Source organism: Staurois parvus, unplaced genomic scaffold (assembly GCF_062004578.1).
Source record: "Staurois parvus isolate SC_StPar_1 unplaced genomic scaffold, SC_StPar_1.0 ptg000449l, whole genome shotgun sequence".
NCBI classification, from domain to species: Eukaryota; Metazoa; Chordata; class Amphibia; order Anura; family Ranidae; genus Staurois; species Staurois parvus.
Window position 1 is genome coordinate 4,650,251 of NW_028318245.1, and position 17,467 is coordinate 4,667,717.

General features: G+C 39.2%; 1 long non-coding RNA gene and 1 pseudogene across 2 annotated transcripts in view; one reads left to right on the plus strand and one right to left on the minus strand.

The window, feature by feature from the left end:
- Positions 1–17,467, minus strand: part of LOC149453404 (uncharacterized) — a 30,877-nt pseudogene that overhangs the window by 8,099 nt on the left and 5,311 nt on the right. The gene's annotated exons all lie outside the window — the stretch shown is intronic.
- Positions 1,152–7,715, plus strand: LOC149453406 (uncharacterized). Its single transcript, XR_016314711.1, has 2 exons — positions 1,152–2,273; positions 6,072–7,715. It is a non-coding gene; the product is annotated as an uncharacterized LOC149453406 (long non-coding RNA).

Sequence of the window (17,467 nt, forward strand, 5' to 3'; positions counted from 1 at the left end):
GGGCAGAGTTATGGACAGCTTTGTACGTCAGTGTTAGCATTTTGAATTTGATCCGTTGGGTAATCGGAAGCCAGTGGAGGGATTGGCAGAGGGGGGTGGTGGAAACGGAGCGGTTGGTAAGGTGGATGAGTCTGGCCGCCATATTCAGGATCGACTGAAGCGGGGATAGCCTGTGGTGAGGCCGGACAGTGAGGAGGGAGTTGCAGTAATCAAGTCGTGATATGATGAGGGAGTGGATGAGTTGCTTAGCAATTTCCGGGGTTAGGAATGGGCGTATTTTGGAGATGTTGCGGAGGTGGAGTCTGCTTGAGTTTGTTAGTGATTGGACTTGGGGCTGGAAGGACAGATTGGAGTCTAGGATGACACCAAGTACTCTGGCTTGCGGGGTGGGACTGATGGTGGCATTGTTGGTCGTGATGGAGAAGTCGGGGGGTGGGGGGGGGCGCGGGCTGGGGGGAAAACTAGGAGCTCGGTTTTGGAGAGGTTCAGTTTAAAGAAGTGGAGCGACATCCAATCTGATATGTCGTTCAGTAGGTGTGTGATTCGGGCAGAGACTGAAGGGATGAGGCAAGGGGTCGAGAGATAGATTTGCGTGTCGTTGGCATAGCGGTGGTAGTTGAAGCCGTGAGAATGTATCAGTTGGCCAAGGGAGGAGGTGTAGATGGAGAATAGAAGGGGCCTGAGGACAGAGCCTTGAGGGACCCCAACAGAGAGGGGGAGTGAGGGGGATGTGGTAGCATTATAGGTAACGCTGAAAGAGTGTTGTGATAGGTAGGACAAGAGCCAGGAGAGAGCTGAGTCTCTGAGGCCAAGGGAGTGTAGTTTTTTGAGGAGGAGGGGGTGGTCGACTGTGTCGAAAGCCGCGGAGAGGTCGAGGAGTAGGAGCACTGAATAGTGGCCATTAACTTTGGCGGTTAGCAGGTCGTTGGTGAGTTTGAGTAAGGCGGTTTCGGTGGAGTGTAGGGGACAGAAGCCAGACTGTAGGGGGTCGAGGAGGTTGTTGTCATTCAGGTGGGAGCTTAGGCGATTATAGACTAAGCGCTCAAGGAGTTTGGATGTAAATGACAGCAGGGAGATGGGTCTAAGGTTGTTCAGGTCGGTGGGGTCCAGGGATGGCTTTTCAAGTATGGGAGTGATGTGCGCATGTTAAATCTAAATTATGATTCGGCATTTATATTGATGGCAAGCTTGCAAAATATTTGGTTTTTATGATTAGTCATAATTAATATTAATATGTGTAAGTGGTCTTTGACAAATGGTAGTATTTACTATTTTTCAATTATAGCTGAGACCAAAAGATATACCAGTTGAAGGTTGAGTAGACTATATTTAGAGATAGTTGGTTAAAAGTATTTGGTAGTTATGTCAAGGTTATTAGAAGTGACTTACTATTACAGTATGTATTTTAATAGTATTTGTTTGTATTTAGTATACGTTTCTAACATTGATACATATATACATTGATATGTTCTTAAGCTATACTATACTTTAAATATAGCTGAGGGTTACGTCATTAGCTTATAATATTATGTACATCAGCATACATATGTTCCTGTCCATCAAACATCATATGTATAGTATCCCCTCCCTTTTATGAAATGGCTTTTCTAAGCAGTAATACTTTCCATAGAAGGTATTAAGATCACTAACTATGACGTACATTTGCCTCATAAAAGACCATCGGATAACGGACAGGGAGACACTCTCTCACACACACACACTTATACGCTACATGACTATTGCATACACACGTTTGAGAAGCTGCAACAGCTGCTAGATCATCATCTCCGTCTACTTCCGGCTTCTTTACAAAGTCTAGAAGGACAGCATTAAGGACAAGGACATGGAGCATCGCACATGGCAAGAACAGCCATGACAGATAATGGTGACTTTTTCTTTGAACTTTCGCTTGTCATTTTTACAGTAGTTTCATCTACATGGAACTGTTCATAATACGCTTTACATTGTTATTTTACACCATTGTGTGATAGAATAAAATCACACTTCATTTTTTATTTCAATGGCTCTTTCATTCATAATCGCCTCAAGACACTAGAAGAAGTATTATATGTGTCTAAAAATCCAACATTTTGGTGAGCCAGCCATCGCCGAGTATTCCCATGCCTTGCTAAGGGGGAAAACGCACGATTCTGTGATTGTCAAGTCTTGGGAAACACACGGTGCAAAAATCCTAGCAGAACAGGCGAGTAAACAGACTTGGACGAGAATTCCAGTGACTGAGCCGGGTCAAACGAGAAAATCTTCTGATTACGGTGAGTAACAATTATGGAATTTATTGATGACTTAGTAAATGAAAGCAAGTTAGAATTTAAGGATGTTTCTTTATATCCTGAAGACAGTCAGCTATGGCACTATATGTATAACGAATGTTTACAGGCCAATATTCAGATAGATAAATCTAGATTTACTGTACACAGACAGTGTAAGAAGATATCTAACATCTTAAATTTAGTAAGAATATTCAACAAAATGATTTTGAATGTTGATTTACCTGTTAAAAAAGCTTGTACGTTAAAACAGACCGAATGTAGCACTGTACAGAATACAGAACAGCATGAAAATTTGTCTCAAGATGCTCCTAGTTGCCCAAACTGTGACATTTTCTGTAATTACGTAGAGAATCTTGAGGAACAAATTGACTTAAAGACAAATCTTTTGTTAAGACTGCAGAATGACAGTAAACAGGTTGCCATGATAAACACAGATGACAAACAGAGTGATTCAAAATCAGAGCCACAGCTGTCCGATATCTCTGAAAGTTTGGATATTGACTCTGATGACGAAACACAAATTAAACATAAAGAATTGTTATGTAAAACTGCAAAACTTAAGTTGCAAATACATAATCAATTAATGAAAGTTTTAAAAGACATCCCTGCTTATGATCCAGATAAAGATATCTACAGCAACATGGAAATATATGAAATGCATGTCAAATGCCATCAGATTTCAGATCATGACATAAATTATTTATTTCCGATGTGGCTACCAATTAAATTTATGTCTCGAATTAAAAATTCTGTTGTTAACGATAAAGATCAGAAAAAATATAATGACGCGACAGACAGACTGCGACAATTGCTGTTATGTTCAACAGGTGAAGACGTACCTTCTGTAGAAATGCTAGACTTACTTCATACTACTGCTGATGAAGACCCTTTTGAGTTTAAAAACAAGTTTTCCAAAGCATATAAAATTATATTTGGAGTAGAAAATGAGGAAGACTCAGCTATGATCAAAGCTTTTGTAAAGAAATTCACGTATTTAGACCCAGTAACCATTGTCATAGCAGAGGAAAAACAAAATTTGAATGATATAGTAAGTTTCATTGATAAAATTCGAAGAAAATTGAAAAATAGCAATATCACTTATGAGGTAGCTGCGCTTCAAAGTGACAAAAACAGTCAGACTACAGTTATGCCAGGAACTACAGGTCCCAGTAAGAATGACAACGACAGATGCAAGCAAGCGAGCCATAATGAGTATACCACATGCTTTCACTGTCATAAACAAGGTCATATCAGACGCCATTGTTGGGAGTTTAAATTTGACTCACAAATAAAGAAACTGGAAATAAAAAGTGAAAAAGCAGCTTTTGTACAACCTGCTGTGTTGTGTAATGATAAAAATTTAACTGAATTGCCTTATGCCTCATCAGTTAAACAAATTCATACTTTGACTAGAAACAACTGTTCTGACAACAGGGTGAGAAGGGCTGTCACTGACAGAAATGGTTTATTACCAGTTCCAAAAATAGAATCACGTCCACATTCATCCCCGATATCGTTAGAATTTGTCGCTCCAATTGTATTGGATGACAATGGAAGGCCTTTTATAGACGGATTACTAAATGGTAAAAAGATCAAATTCCTAATTGACAGCGGATCTGAGATTAATCTTACCAGAGAAAACGTACCTGTGAAACCAAATTCACCCATGTGTAAAATAAAAGGTTTTAATAATACAGGTCATTCCACTGCTAGACAGGTGCCTAATGTAACATTTGAAATACCTGGGCTAGTGAAAACTAACATTGATATTTGGTATAGTAATGCCACCGAGAATATTCTTGGCATTGATTTTATCAATAAGCAAAAGTGGATTATTGATATTATGACCAAAGTTATTTGGAGGAATCCATCTAGGCCCAAATCAATGTTAATGGATCCTTCTATATACAGTGATGCTGGTTTCAACTCTAAAATGTCTATAGCACAAAAATGGCCTGATACTGATGGTAATTGTGCTTTACAAGAATTGGTACGACGTTTTCCAAGTTTGTGGTCAAAATTTAAAAATGACATAGGAACTTTGAAATATACAGAATTGAATATTGAGGGAAAAGATCCCATACCACTTAATCAATATGAATTACCACGAGAATCAATAGGACCACTTTCTGCCATTATTCAAGAGTTTGTACAACTTGGGATTTTAAAGAAAACACAATCAGTAGTAAATAACTGTATTTGGCCTATCAAAAATGCTGACAATTCATATTCTTTGTCAGTTGATTTCAGGACACTGAATAAACATATTACAAATAACAAAGCAGTTGTTCCTGATCATTCTAATATCAAGTTACATTTAAAGGCTGAATCCAAAGTGTTTTCTGTTTTGGAAATCGATAACAGTCATTTTTCGATCCCCATAGCTAAAAGTTGTCAATACAAGTTAGCTTTTAAGTTTCAGAAAGAGACCTATGCATTCACTCGATTAGTAGCTGGTTTAGACATCAGTGATGGTATAGTCCATGAGTCCATAGAAAAAATTCTATCACAATTTTCAAGGCCAGAATGCATTTTTCAGCATGTAAATACAATTATGCTAAGTACGCAGAATGTTAACAAACATATTACTCTTTTGTCTGAGTTATTTATGTTGTTACAGGATGCAGGCCTAAAATTAAACCCAGACAGAGTTCAGTTGATGAAAAGTCAGGTGAAATGCTTTCACATGCAGATCAGTCAAGGAAAGAGACAATTATTGCAGGAAACAGTCAGAGCTATCACTGCCATTCCAGTTCCTACAACACATAAAGCATTGCAACAATTTTTGAAAAACATAAACCATTGTAAAGAGTTTATACATGGTTTCGCAGAGAAAGTTAAGCCATTACATCATCTTTTGAAGAGTAAAAATAACTTAGTTGACCAATGGGGTCCAAATGAGAATAATGCTTTACAAGTGTTGAAAAAGGATTTGCAGAATGCGCCAGCATTAGGTACTATTGAGGTTTGTTCCAATGCTCCTTTTGTTGTGAAAACTCAAGTATCTGATAATGCAATTTCAGTAACTTTGTCTCAATTAAAAGAAGGTAATGAGAGACTAATTAGTTACTTCTCCAGAAATTTATCATCATTGGAAAGAACTTTTACATCAGAGGCACAACAACTGTTGAGTTTCTTTTATGCAATCAAAGCTTCACAAAGCACAGTAAAGTCACATAGTATCATATTACAGACTCCTGACAGTTCACTAAGAAGAATTCTTGAGGAAGATACATTCAGAGAATGCCGTGAAAGGTATCCTCAGTGGATAAGAGCACTGTTAGCCAAACACATTGTGATAGGTACAGCTGTATCAGACAAGTCTCTACCTCACATTCACAGCAACACATGTATTACTGAAGAACACTCTAACACCAGAATAATGACATCAGCACAGAAAACAGTTACGCATATTTCTAATATTATAGGGATGAGAACAAAGGCATAAACCTTTGTCATCTCTGGGGTGATACAAAACCTTTCTTTGTTTAGTAAAACAGGGTTTTGCGGTCATGACCTATGATGAAATATTGCGTCCTGTCATACCTAAATAACACACTACTTTTGTATTCTAGTTTAGGTAATTTTAGGCAGGATTAGGACAGTATTTTGATTGATATATAGAAGTTTTCTGTAAAAGGAAATAGGAAGTAATGTTACTTCACAATATGTGTTTCAAACTCATACACTGATTGTTCCATAATCTTTCATATTTGTTGAAATAGGTGCAAGAATAATGTAATGTTTGTGCCAAAGTAATGATACTGCATTTCTTTACAGAAATGACATCTAAAATCAAATATGAAGCGTAACAATCTCCTACAAGCCAACTTTAAAGAATTCGGACGTTAAAGAAGATTGAACAAGAGCTTAATACTTCACACTTGTGACTGATTTATCGCGTTCAACAAAAATGTTTCTACTTTACAGAACTTAAAGATATTATATAGACATTGCATGAAGAAAAGATTCATCAAGAGGAAATCTATTTATTAGTGATAAAACAATTTATTATTGAAAATATTGTTATAGGTCACATATACATTTTAATGATCCTTTTATTCCGATACTTACATCCATATTGGGATAATATTATTATTATTATTATTTTTTATTTTTTACATATTCATATACGGAATATTTTTTGGTTAAAACTTCATAGAGTTATTCCAGTTACTAGAATATCTTTTGTTAAAAGATTTAAGAAACATATTACTCTTATAGGAGCAATATCAACTTATGACACATTTTAGAATGGAAAGTATATTTCCGGAGAGTTAAAATATTATACAAATATTATTACATAATTTAATTATTATTATTATTATTATTACTATATTATCATATATCAATTAACATTATGATTAAGAATTTTTAGGAAGAGAAACTGAAAGGTAAGGTATAGAGTTTTGTAGGAAAGTTATTTTTGATTGGTCCAGTTATGAAGAATATATACGATCATTTGGTATAAGACGGTGTGTATGGGACATGAATGAAGTGTGCATTGATTAAACATTAATTCTGAACTAATCATAATAAGGGGGACATGTTAAATCTAAATTATGATTCGGCATTTATATTGATGGCAAGCTTGCAAAATATTTGGTTTTTATGATTAGCCATAATTAATATTAATATGTGTAAGTGGTCTTTGACAAATGGTAGTATTTACTATTCTTCAATTATAGCTGAGACCAAAAGATATACCAGTTGAAGGTTGAGTAGACTATATTTAGAGATAGTTGGTTAAAAGTATTTGGTAGTTATGTCAAGGTTATTAGAAGTGACTTACTATTACAGTATGTATTTTAATAGTATTTGTTTGTATTTAGTATACGTTTCTAACATTGATAAATATATACATTGATATGTTCTTAAGCTATACTATACTTTAAATATAGCTGAGGGTTACGTCATTAGCTTATAATATTATGTACATCAGCATACATATGTTCCTGTCCATCAAACATCATATGTATAGTATCCCCTCCCTTTTATGAAATGACTTTTCTAAGCAGTAATACTTTCCATAGAAGGTATTAAGATCACTAACTATGACGTACATTTGCCTCATAAAAGACCATCGGATAACGGACAGGGAGACACTCTCTCACACACACACACTTATACGCTACATGACTATTGCATACACACGTTTGAGAAGCTGCAACAGCTGCTAGATCATCATCTCCGTCTACTTCCGGCTTCTTTACAAAGTCTAGAAGGACAGCATTTAGGACAAGGACAAGGACATGGAGCATCGCACATGGCAAGAACAGCCATGACAGATAATGGTGACTTTTTCTTTGAACTTTCGCTTGTCATTTTTACAGTAGTTTCATCTACATGGAACTGTTCATAATACGCTTTACATTGTTATTTGACACCATTGTGTGATAGAATAAAATCACACTTCATTTTTTATTTCAATGGCTCTTTCATTCATAATCGCCTCAAGACACTAGAAGAAGTATTATATGTGTCTAAAAATCCAACAGCGCGTGTTTCAGAGGGGAGGAGAATGCGCCAGAACAGAGGGAGAGATTAAAGATGTGGGTGAGGGAGGGTAGGATGGAAGAGGAGGGAGATCGTAGGAGTTTATATTAATTAAACAGCACCACTCCAATTATTTAGAAAAGTAAATTACTTCCACCCTTGAAAGTTAATCAAAATATAGCATAGAAAACTTTTCTTTTTACACAAATCCAATCTCCATACAAAGCGTCTAACATAAAAATTAAAATGTCCCCAATGTTTTAAACAATATCCGTGAAACACTCTTTTTCTTCTTTCAAAAATTATTCTCAATTCCGGAAGTCTGCAGTACTCATATACCTCGAAAAAAACAAAAACTCAAAATAGTGTTATATCCTTTATACAAAAAATATACCCCACACTGTGCACAAAAAAAAAAATAAAATATTTTTTTGTCAAGAGTATGGATATAGATGCATCCAACAGCACATATATTCCCTACTCTTCAAAATATAAACCAACTTTTTAAATGTGAAACACTCCAAAACGTGTGCACTCCAGTAAATCAGTGTATATCACCACATTAAATTCAACTGTGCTCAAAAGCCACTCCAACTCCTGCAGCAATGAATAAATACCCTCTGGGTATATCAAAAAGGCATATCACAAGACTGGGATAATCTCTCTCTTCAGATTCTGCCCATCTTTTCCTCCAATTTCCTCATAGATAAATCAGTAGTTAGATAGAGTTGATTCAATTCAAAACAAATTTATTTAGCAACTTACATCAAGGATTGAAAAAAGCAGCTCCTCAAATCAGAGACAGGATATATGGACAAAGCTAGGGAACAGTATCCGCATGTTCCCTCTTCCAAAATGGCCACGATCGCACCTGCGGTTTGACCTCAATGTGTCCGACGTCATGGTGTTTCACGGATATTGTTTAGAACATTGGGGACATTTTAATTTTTATGTTAGACACTTTGTATGGAGATTGGATTTGTGTAAAAAGAAAAGTTTTCTATGATATATTTAGATCGTAGGAGTTGTGAGGGGACAGGGTCGAGAGGGCAGGTGGTGAGGCGGGCTTCAGAGAAGACCTTAGTGACCTCCTCAGTGGTAGTAAGGTCGAAGGAGTGGAGTGTTGAGGGGGCTTCAGTGTGAGGGATGTTAGGTGGGGTGGAGGCCTGGACAGTGGTGAGGCCAAGGAAGAGGGGTGTTGAGGGGGTTACCGTGTGAGAGGTGATAGGTGGGGTGGAAGTCTGAGTAGCGGCGATGTCCCTGCAAATTGTGTCAATCTTGTTTGAAGTGATTGGCAATCTCAAGGGCGGTGAGTGAGGTACTGGGTGGAGGTGGGGGCGGAGAGAGTAGAGAGTTGAAAGTAGAGAAGAGCCGGCGAGGATTGGAGGAGAGGGTATTGATGAGGGTCAGAAAGTAGGCTTGTTTGGCAGCGTGGAGGGAGGAGGTGTAGGTGTGGAAGGCAGATTTATAACGGGTGAACGCTAGTTGGGATTTGGTTTTGCACCATAGTCGCTCCAGCGCGCGACTGCGTTGTTTGAGAGTTTTGGTATGATCAGACTGCCAGGGCTGAAGCGGTCGGAGTCTGATGCTTCATGTGGTTAAAGGCGCTAGCGAGTCTAGAGCGGTTGACAGCGAGTTGTTATAGGCAGTCGTGGCCAGGTCGGGGCAGGACAGGGGGAGGATGCTGTCGTAAAGTTGATCAGCTGCAGAGTGGAAGGGGGCAGGGTTCAGGTTGCGGAGGTTTCTGTTGGTAATAGTTTTACATTTGGAGGGGTAGGTGTTTGAGGACAAGGAGACAGAGAAGGTAATAAGGTTGTGGTCAGAGAGAGGGAAGGGGATGTTTGTGAGGTTGTGGGGAGTGCAGAGATGGGAGAAGACAAGGTCCAGGATGTTACCGTCGGAGTGGGTGGTGGATTGTATGCACTGTGCGAGTGCAAAAGAGGAGGTTAAGTGGAGGAGTTGGGATGTAGCCGGGTTATTGATGTTGACAGGGATGTTGACGTCTCCAAGGATGATGGTGGGTAGCTCGGAAGAGAGAAAGAAGGGGAGAAAGAAGGGTAGCCAGGCGGAGAAGTCATCAAGGAAGCGGGATACGGGTCCAGGAGGCCGGTAGATTACAGCAATCCTCAGGAGGGTTGGAGAGAAAAGTCGGATGCAGTGGGCCTCAAAGGAGGAGGAGGATAGAGAGGGGGGGTTTGGGAGGACTCGGAAGGTGCTCAGCGGTGACAGGAGCAAGCCAACCCCACCTTTTTGACCGTTGGATAAATGGTTCTATATTTAGGACGTATCCGGTCTATAAACCAGAGGCTCTGGATGAACAGTTGGATAAATGGTTCTATATTTAGGATGTATCCGGTCTATAAACCGGAGGCTCTGGATGGACGGTTGGATAAATGGTTCTATATTTAGGATGTATCCGGTCTATAAACCGGAGGCTCTGGAAGGACAGTTGGATAAATGGTTCTATATTTAGGATGTCTCTGGAGTAAAACCCTAATCTACGTAGACCGGCATACATGGCTTTATATTTACATTGGATTTCTGTACATAATATGAATTTATATATCTTATTACCTCCTCTGCTGCCAGTTCCAGTAATGTCTCCTCTTTACTTTCTCCCGACTCACCTCTCACCCGGAACTTCCTATTTGTATGTGACATCACTTCCTGTGGTCCATTAAGCCAAATCACCTCCTTGTGGACAGAATAAATCCTGCATTCTACTTTATGTAGCATATTCTTCTATGTTGCATACATCACAACACAGAGATTATACCTCACAGAAATGCAAAAAAAAACAAAACAAGTAAAGACAAGACTTTTGTCATTGAAATTTGTCATTATAACAATGTATATACAATTCTTTTAGGGACTGGAACCTGGTTTGACATGGAGAAGAATTGAACATAGAGGATTCCTTTGTGGGGAGGGCCATCATAGGGCCACCAATGTATACCCTCAGGATACCAGTGTCTGGCTAATCAGACGCTTGGATGGCCTTTGTATGGGAGGGAATCACCGGCTGTAGCTGCAGGCATCATCCAGATATCTCCACTTCAAGTCCAGGACATCATATGATGTCCTATGAAAAGTGAAGTGTTTAAAGGTTTCAGTTATGCCTCCCCTTTCCCTTCTTTCGTCCAGACCAGGGGCAGACTGACCATTTGGAAACTTGTGCACTGCCCAAGGGCCTGGGGTCAGTAGGGGGCCCCATGAGATGCCCCTGGTACCTTTATCATAGGCTTTTTTGAGTTTGGGCAAGGACACAGGGGCCCCATGATCCCCTATTGCCCGGGGGGGCCCCATGAGTAGTCAGTCCACCCCTGCTCCAGACTGTACATATCAAGTTCCTGAAGTCTCTCCCGATGTTTTATCCCGCAGACCTTTCACCATGTTTTGTTGCCCATCTCTGGACTTGTTCTATCCTATCAATGTTTTTCATAAAATCTCCAGAACTGGACATGATATTCTACAGCGCATCCAGAAAGTATTCACAGCACTTATCTTTTGCCACGTTTTATGTTACAGCCTTATTCCAAAATGGATTAAATTAATTTTTTTCCTCAACATTCTACAAACATAATGACAACATGAAAGAAGTTTGTTTTGAAATCTTTGCAATTTAATCAAAATAAAAAAAAACATGTACATAAGTATTCCCATCCTTTGCCATGACACTCAAAATTGAGCTCTGGTGCATCCTGTTTCCACTGATCATCCTTGAGATGTTTCCACAACTTGATTGGAGTCAACCTGTGGGAAATTCAGTTGATTGGACATCATTAGGAAAGGCATAAAGCTGTCTATAGAAGGTCCCACAGGTAACAAGCATGTCAGAGCACAAACCAAGCCATGAAGTCCAAGGGATTGTCCGTATACCTTCGAGACAGGATTGTATCAAGGCACAGATCTGGGGAAGGGTACAGAAACATTTCTGCAGCAATGAAGGTCCCAATGAGCACAGTGGCCTCCATCATCCGTAAATGGAAGATGTTTGGAACCACCAGGAATCTTCCTAGAGCGGGCCGTCTGGCCAAAATGAGCGATCGAGGGAGAAGGGCATTACGTACAGTACATGGGGGGTTTTTTGTTTTTTAATAATTTGCAAAAATTTCTAAACAAACTTCTTTCATGTTGTCCTTATTGGGTATTGTTTGTAGAATGTTGAGGAAAAAAATGAATTGAATCAATTTTGGAATAATGCCGTAACATAACAAAATGTGGCAAAAGTTAAGCGCTGTGATTACTTTCTGGATGTCCTGTAAATGAGGACTAACCAGGGCTTTTTGTCAGTGGGAACACGGTGATACCCAGTTTCAGCACCTCCAGCACTGAATATAGGTACCGGCAAGGGATGCTTCGACTTGCTGGATGGTTTGTTGATGCTGGCTACTGGAAGACCTAGTCACTATGGGGGGGGGGGGGGGGGGAGGGCGTCTACTGGTTCTGGCTTCTGGAGATTTGATTGTCATTGGGGGAGATCTACTTGTTCTGACTTCTGGAGATTAGATTGTCAGTGGGGAGGGGGGGTCTACTGGTTCTGGCTTCTGGAGATTCGATTGTCAATGGGGGGGGGTGTCTACTGGTTCTGACTTCTGGAGATTCGATTGTCACGGGGGGGGGGGTGTCTACTGGTTTTGGTTTCTGGAAATTCAATTGTCAATGGGGGGGGGGGAGTGTCTACTGGTTCTGCCTGCTGGAGATTCGATTGTCACTGGGGGGGGTCTACTGGTTCTGGCTTCTGAGATTCGATTGTCATTGGGGGGGTCTACTGGTTCTGCCTTCTGGAGATTCGATTGTCACGGGGGGGGGGGGAATCTACTGGTTCTGGCTTCTGGGGATTCGATTGTCACTGGGGGGGTCTACTGTTGCTGAGGGGATCGACTGCTGTAGGGGTGATCTATTGGTGCTGGTTTCCTCTGGAGGGCAAGTGGATAAATTAATGCAAAAACAACAATACTTTGATAGTACTTTAATGTTTACAATTCTGGTGACAGCAAAGAAAACAACAAACTGTGAATTGGTACAGAATAAACATTCCCGCCACATATGAATTACACAGATTACACCTTTACAGTGCTGGAGGATTCTACCACCAGGAATGAATGTTGTATGAAAGTAAATGAAGCTCCTATCAGATCCTGTCCCTTCCGGAGTTCAGCGCTGCAATCCATCAATAATAACCACATCCTGATAGATTTATTACCTGATTACAAATTGTTCCCTTAGCACTGTCCAGTGTTCCCTTTTTGGTGTCTGATAAGTTGTCCTTTCTGAATAAAAAGTTTCCTGCACTCTGAACAGTAATAAAATAAATTGCTAAATCCCCTGTTGGAATTCATAGGCACTCATATCACAACTTATGATAAAAAATACGTTGGTCTTTTTATTCATACAAATATTAAGAAATAAGAACCATACATGTATATGGCTTACATTTCATACCCGAGGAAGGAGTATCTCTGAAAAGGGCTGAGTGAATGGAAACACATTAAATCTAGCAAATTACTCATGATAAATTTTCTCTATATACTCCATGTATGATCTAATGTAATGTAAGCCGTATACAGTGGATATAAAAAGTCTTCACACCCCTGTTAAAATGACAGCTTTCTGTGATGTAAAAGATTTAGATAAAGTTAAATCATTTCTGAACTTTTTCCACCTTTAATGTGACCTATAAACTGTACAACTCAATTGGAAAACAAACTGAACTGAGTAAACACAAAAAACTAAAATAATGTGGTTGTATAAGTGTTCACACCCTCTTATAACTGGGGATGTAGCTGTGTTCAGAATGAAGCAATCACATTCAAAATAATGTGAAATAGGAGTCAGTACACACCCGCCATCATTTAAAGTGTCTCTGATTAACCCCAAATAAAGTTCAGCTGTTCTAGTCGGTCTTTCCTGACATTTTCTTAGTCGCATCCTACAGCAAAAGCCATGGTCCGCAGAGAGCTTCCAAAGCATCAGAGGGATCTCATTGTTAAAAGGTATCAGTCAGGAGAAGGGTACAAAAGAATTCACGAGGCAATAGATATATCATGGAACACAGTGAAGACAGTCATCATCAAGTGGAAAAAATATGGCGCAACAGTGACATCACCAACAGTGATATCACCAAGAACTGGATGTCCCTCCAAAATGGATGAAAAGAGGAGAAGAAAACCGGTCTGGGAGGCGGCCAAGAGGCCTACAGCAACATGAAAGGAGCTGCAGGAATATCTGGCAAGTCCTGGCTGTGTGGTCCATGTGACAACAATCTCCGGTATTCTTCATATGTCTGGGCTATGGGGTAGAGTGGAAGACGGAAGAGTTTTCGTACAAATAAAAACATCCAAGCCTGGCTACATCTTGCAAAAACACATCTGAAGTCTCCCGAACGCATGTGGGAAAATGTGTTCTGGTCTGATGGAACCAAAGTGGAACTTTTTGGCCATAATTCCAAAAGATATGTTTTGGCGCAAAAACAACACTGCACATCACCAAAAGAACACCATACCCACCGTGAAGCATGGTGGTGGCAGCATTATGCTTTGGGGCTGTTTTTCTTCAGCTGGAACTGGGGCCTCAGTCAAGGTAGAGGGAATTATGAACAGTTCCAAATACCGGTCAATATCGGCACAATACCTTCCGGCTTCTGCTAGAAAAGCTGAAAATGAAGAGGAACTTCATCTTTCATCATGACAACGACCCAAAGCGTCCATCCAAATCAAAGGAATGGCTTCACCAGAAGAAGAGTAAAGTTTTGGAATGGCCCAGCCAGAGCCCAGACCTGAATCCGATGGAAAATCTGTGGGGTGATCTGAAGAGGTCTGTGCACAGGAGATGACCTCGAAAACTGACAGATTGAGGAACTTCATCTTTCATCATGACAACGACCCAAAGCATACATCCAAATCAACAAAGGAATGGCGTCACCAGGAGAAGATGAAAGTTTTGGAATGGCCCAGCCAGAGCCTAGACCTGAATCTGATGGAAAATCTGTGGTGAGATCTGCAGAGGGCTATGCAGAGGAGATGCCCTCGCAATCTGACAGATTGAGGAACTTCATCTTTCAGCATGACAATGACCCAATGTGTGTATAAGGAGGCCCCATTTCTAAATGAAAGCTTTACCAAATAAAAGGGCCGCTCAACTGTGTGATTTCTCTGGTTTTGCTTTGCTCAGAAACCTTTCACATACTGTAAGCCAAAAAAAAAGGATGCTTGTGTATGTGAAATCTCTGGTGTTCAAGAAGGTGTGTTGTATGTATGAAAGATTTCCGGCACAAAGAATGATCAGGAACGCTCACCCATGTGACTTCTCTGGTGTCTACGAAGGTCCTCTTTCTGAAGCAAATATTTACACCCCTGCAACCATGAGAAAGGGGGCTTGCCTGTGTGAATTTTCTGGTAGGTAAGTAGTTCTCTTTCCTCAAAGAAACTTTTCCGGCACCCTTAGTGAAAATAGGGATGCTCACTTTTGTGAGTTTTCTGGTGTGTAAGATGTGATCTGTGAACGATTTCCCACACACCAAACATGACAAGGAATCAGGGTGGATAAAAATCAATGATTTTTTTTTAAAAATCAAAAAAATCGGATTTTTTTTATTTAAATCAGATTTTTTTTATTTAAATCTGATTTTTTTAAATAAAATGCTTTTTGAGGAAAATATATTACCATCCAAAGGTTATTCCATCATGAAATAAAGATTAGTTTTTTAATTATGTAGAATAAGGCTGTATATGTTTAATTTTTTTGGTAAATAAATTCCATGAATCCATTCACAATGTCATGCTCTTCCAGAGGTTTTTGTAAGATTGTTGGGCAGTTTCTCTGCCTACAAGATATTATCACAGATGCTTGGTTTACTTTTGCAGTTCTCAAAACTGAATTTGACTCAGCGGAGATCACATGCCTCTTCTTCACAGCAAAAATGTTATAACATGAACAGAGTTAAGAAAAAGACCTTAATCCTAACTTCTACAAACCTATGAATACAGAATCAACCCCTTCAGTGCTAAGTTTCAAGAAGTTCAGTGAATAGAAACAATATTTTTCTGTTTGTTTGGAGTGGAATAGATCTGCACAAGAAGAAAGTGAAACTAAGTGTGAGGAGGAAGGGGCTGACAGTCTAAGTTTCTTAATATATATATATTTTGTTTAGCCAAATTAGTTAACAAACATGGATGTTTGTTTAAGCAAATAACATATGTTGTAATGTTACTGTTTCAGTTGAATAAATCTATTTAAATTGTTATTATTAAGGTAATGATTATTTTTCTCCTTCCTAAGTACAACAGAAAAGTTGTCCAAATATGAATGATTAACCTATTAAACTGGGGATAAAAAAACTAATATGAAAAGTTGTTATTCTAAAAATCTTCATCTACTTGCATATTAAAGTTATACCAGCAAGAATTAGTCTTTATGTAGAAAACTATGATTTAAATCAAGCCTTACTGACTAGTGATTTAAATCGTGATTTAAATTGTGATTTAAATCAGTTTGATTTAAATCAAATCCACCCTGCAAGGAATGCTCTACTGGTTAAACTCGTGAAAGAAATTCCTTAGCAGTAGGTGGATCTGCTGATCTATTCACACTGTGAGATCTCAGATGTGAACATGGGGTAACAAGGTGTGATTTATCAGAAGATTCCTCAGTATGAGAAGAGCTCATTGATCTTTCTTTTGACTAAAGGAATTTATTATTCGGGAATAGTGAACAGTCCTAATATCTTCTGGAAATAAAACAAAATCTCCCCCCAAAGTACTCATATTTTATATACTGTGAATATTTGTTGAGAAGCAGTCTTTTAATAAATGTTAACGTATGCTTTATGTTTAGCATTCGGAGGTCATACGGTCCTACAAGTTCTGACATGGAATTTGGAGCAATCATAACTAAAACAAGAAATTAAAAATCAGATAAAGGATACAATGCACTAAAATCACACCAGTAAACAGAGTCTGTGCAATGATGATATTTGTACTGTGAGAATGCAAATGGACCTTGAAGAATAGAGTTGGACCATTCATATGGTGTACAGTATTTCCTCATTTGTTGGGAACATGACGTTATATTGAGGAATGGAGATGGACCTTTCATATGGTGTCCAGTATCTCCTCCTCATTTGTTGGGAACATGACGTTATATTGAGGAATGGAGATGGACCTTTCATATGGTGTCCAGTATCTCCTCCTCATGTGCTGGGAACGTGACGTTATATTGAGGACTGGAGATGGACCTTCCATATGGTGTCCAGTATCTCCTCCTCATTTGTTGAGAACATGACGTTACATTGAGGACTGGAGATGGACCTTTCATATGGTGTCCAGTATCTCCTCCTGATATGTTGGGAAAGTGACGTTATATTGAGGAATGGAGATGGACCTTCCATATGGTGTCCAGTATCTCCTCCTCATTTGTTGGGAACATGACGTTATATTGAGGAATGGAGATGGACCTTCCATATGGTGTCCACTGTCTCATTTGTTGGGAACATGATGGTATATAGAGGAATGGAGATGTACCTTTCATATGGTGTCCAGTATCTCCTCCTCATTTGTTGGGAACATGACGTTATATTGAGGAATGGAGATGGACCTTTCATATGGTATACGGTATCTCCTCCTCATTTGTTGGGTACATGACGTTATATTGAGGAATGGAGATGGACCTTTCATATGGTG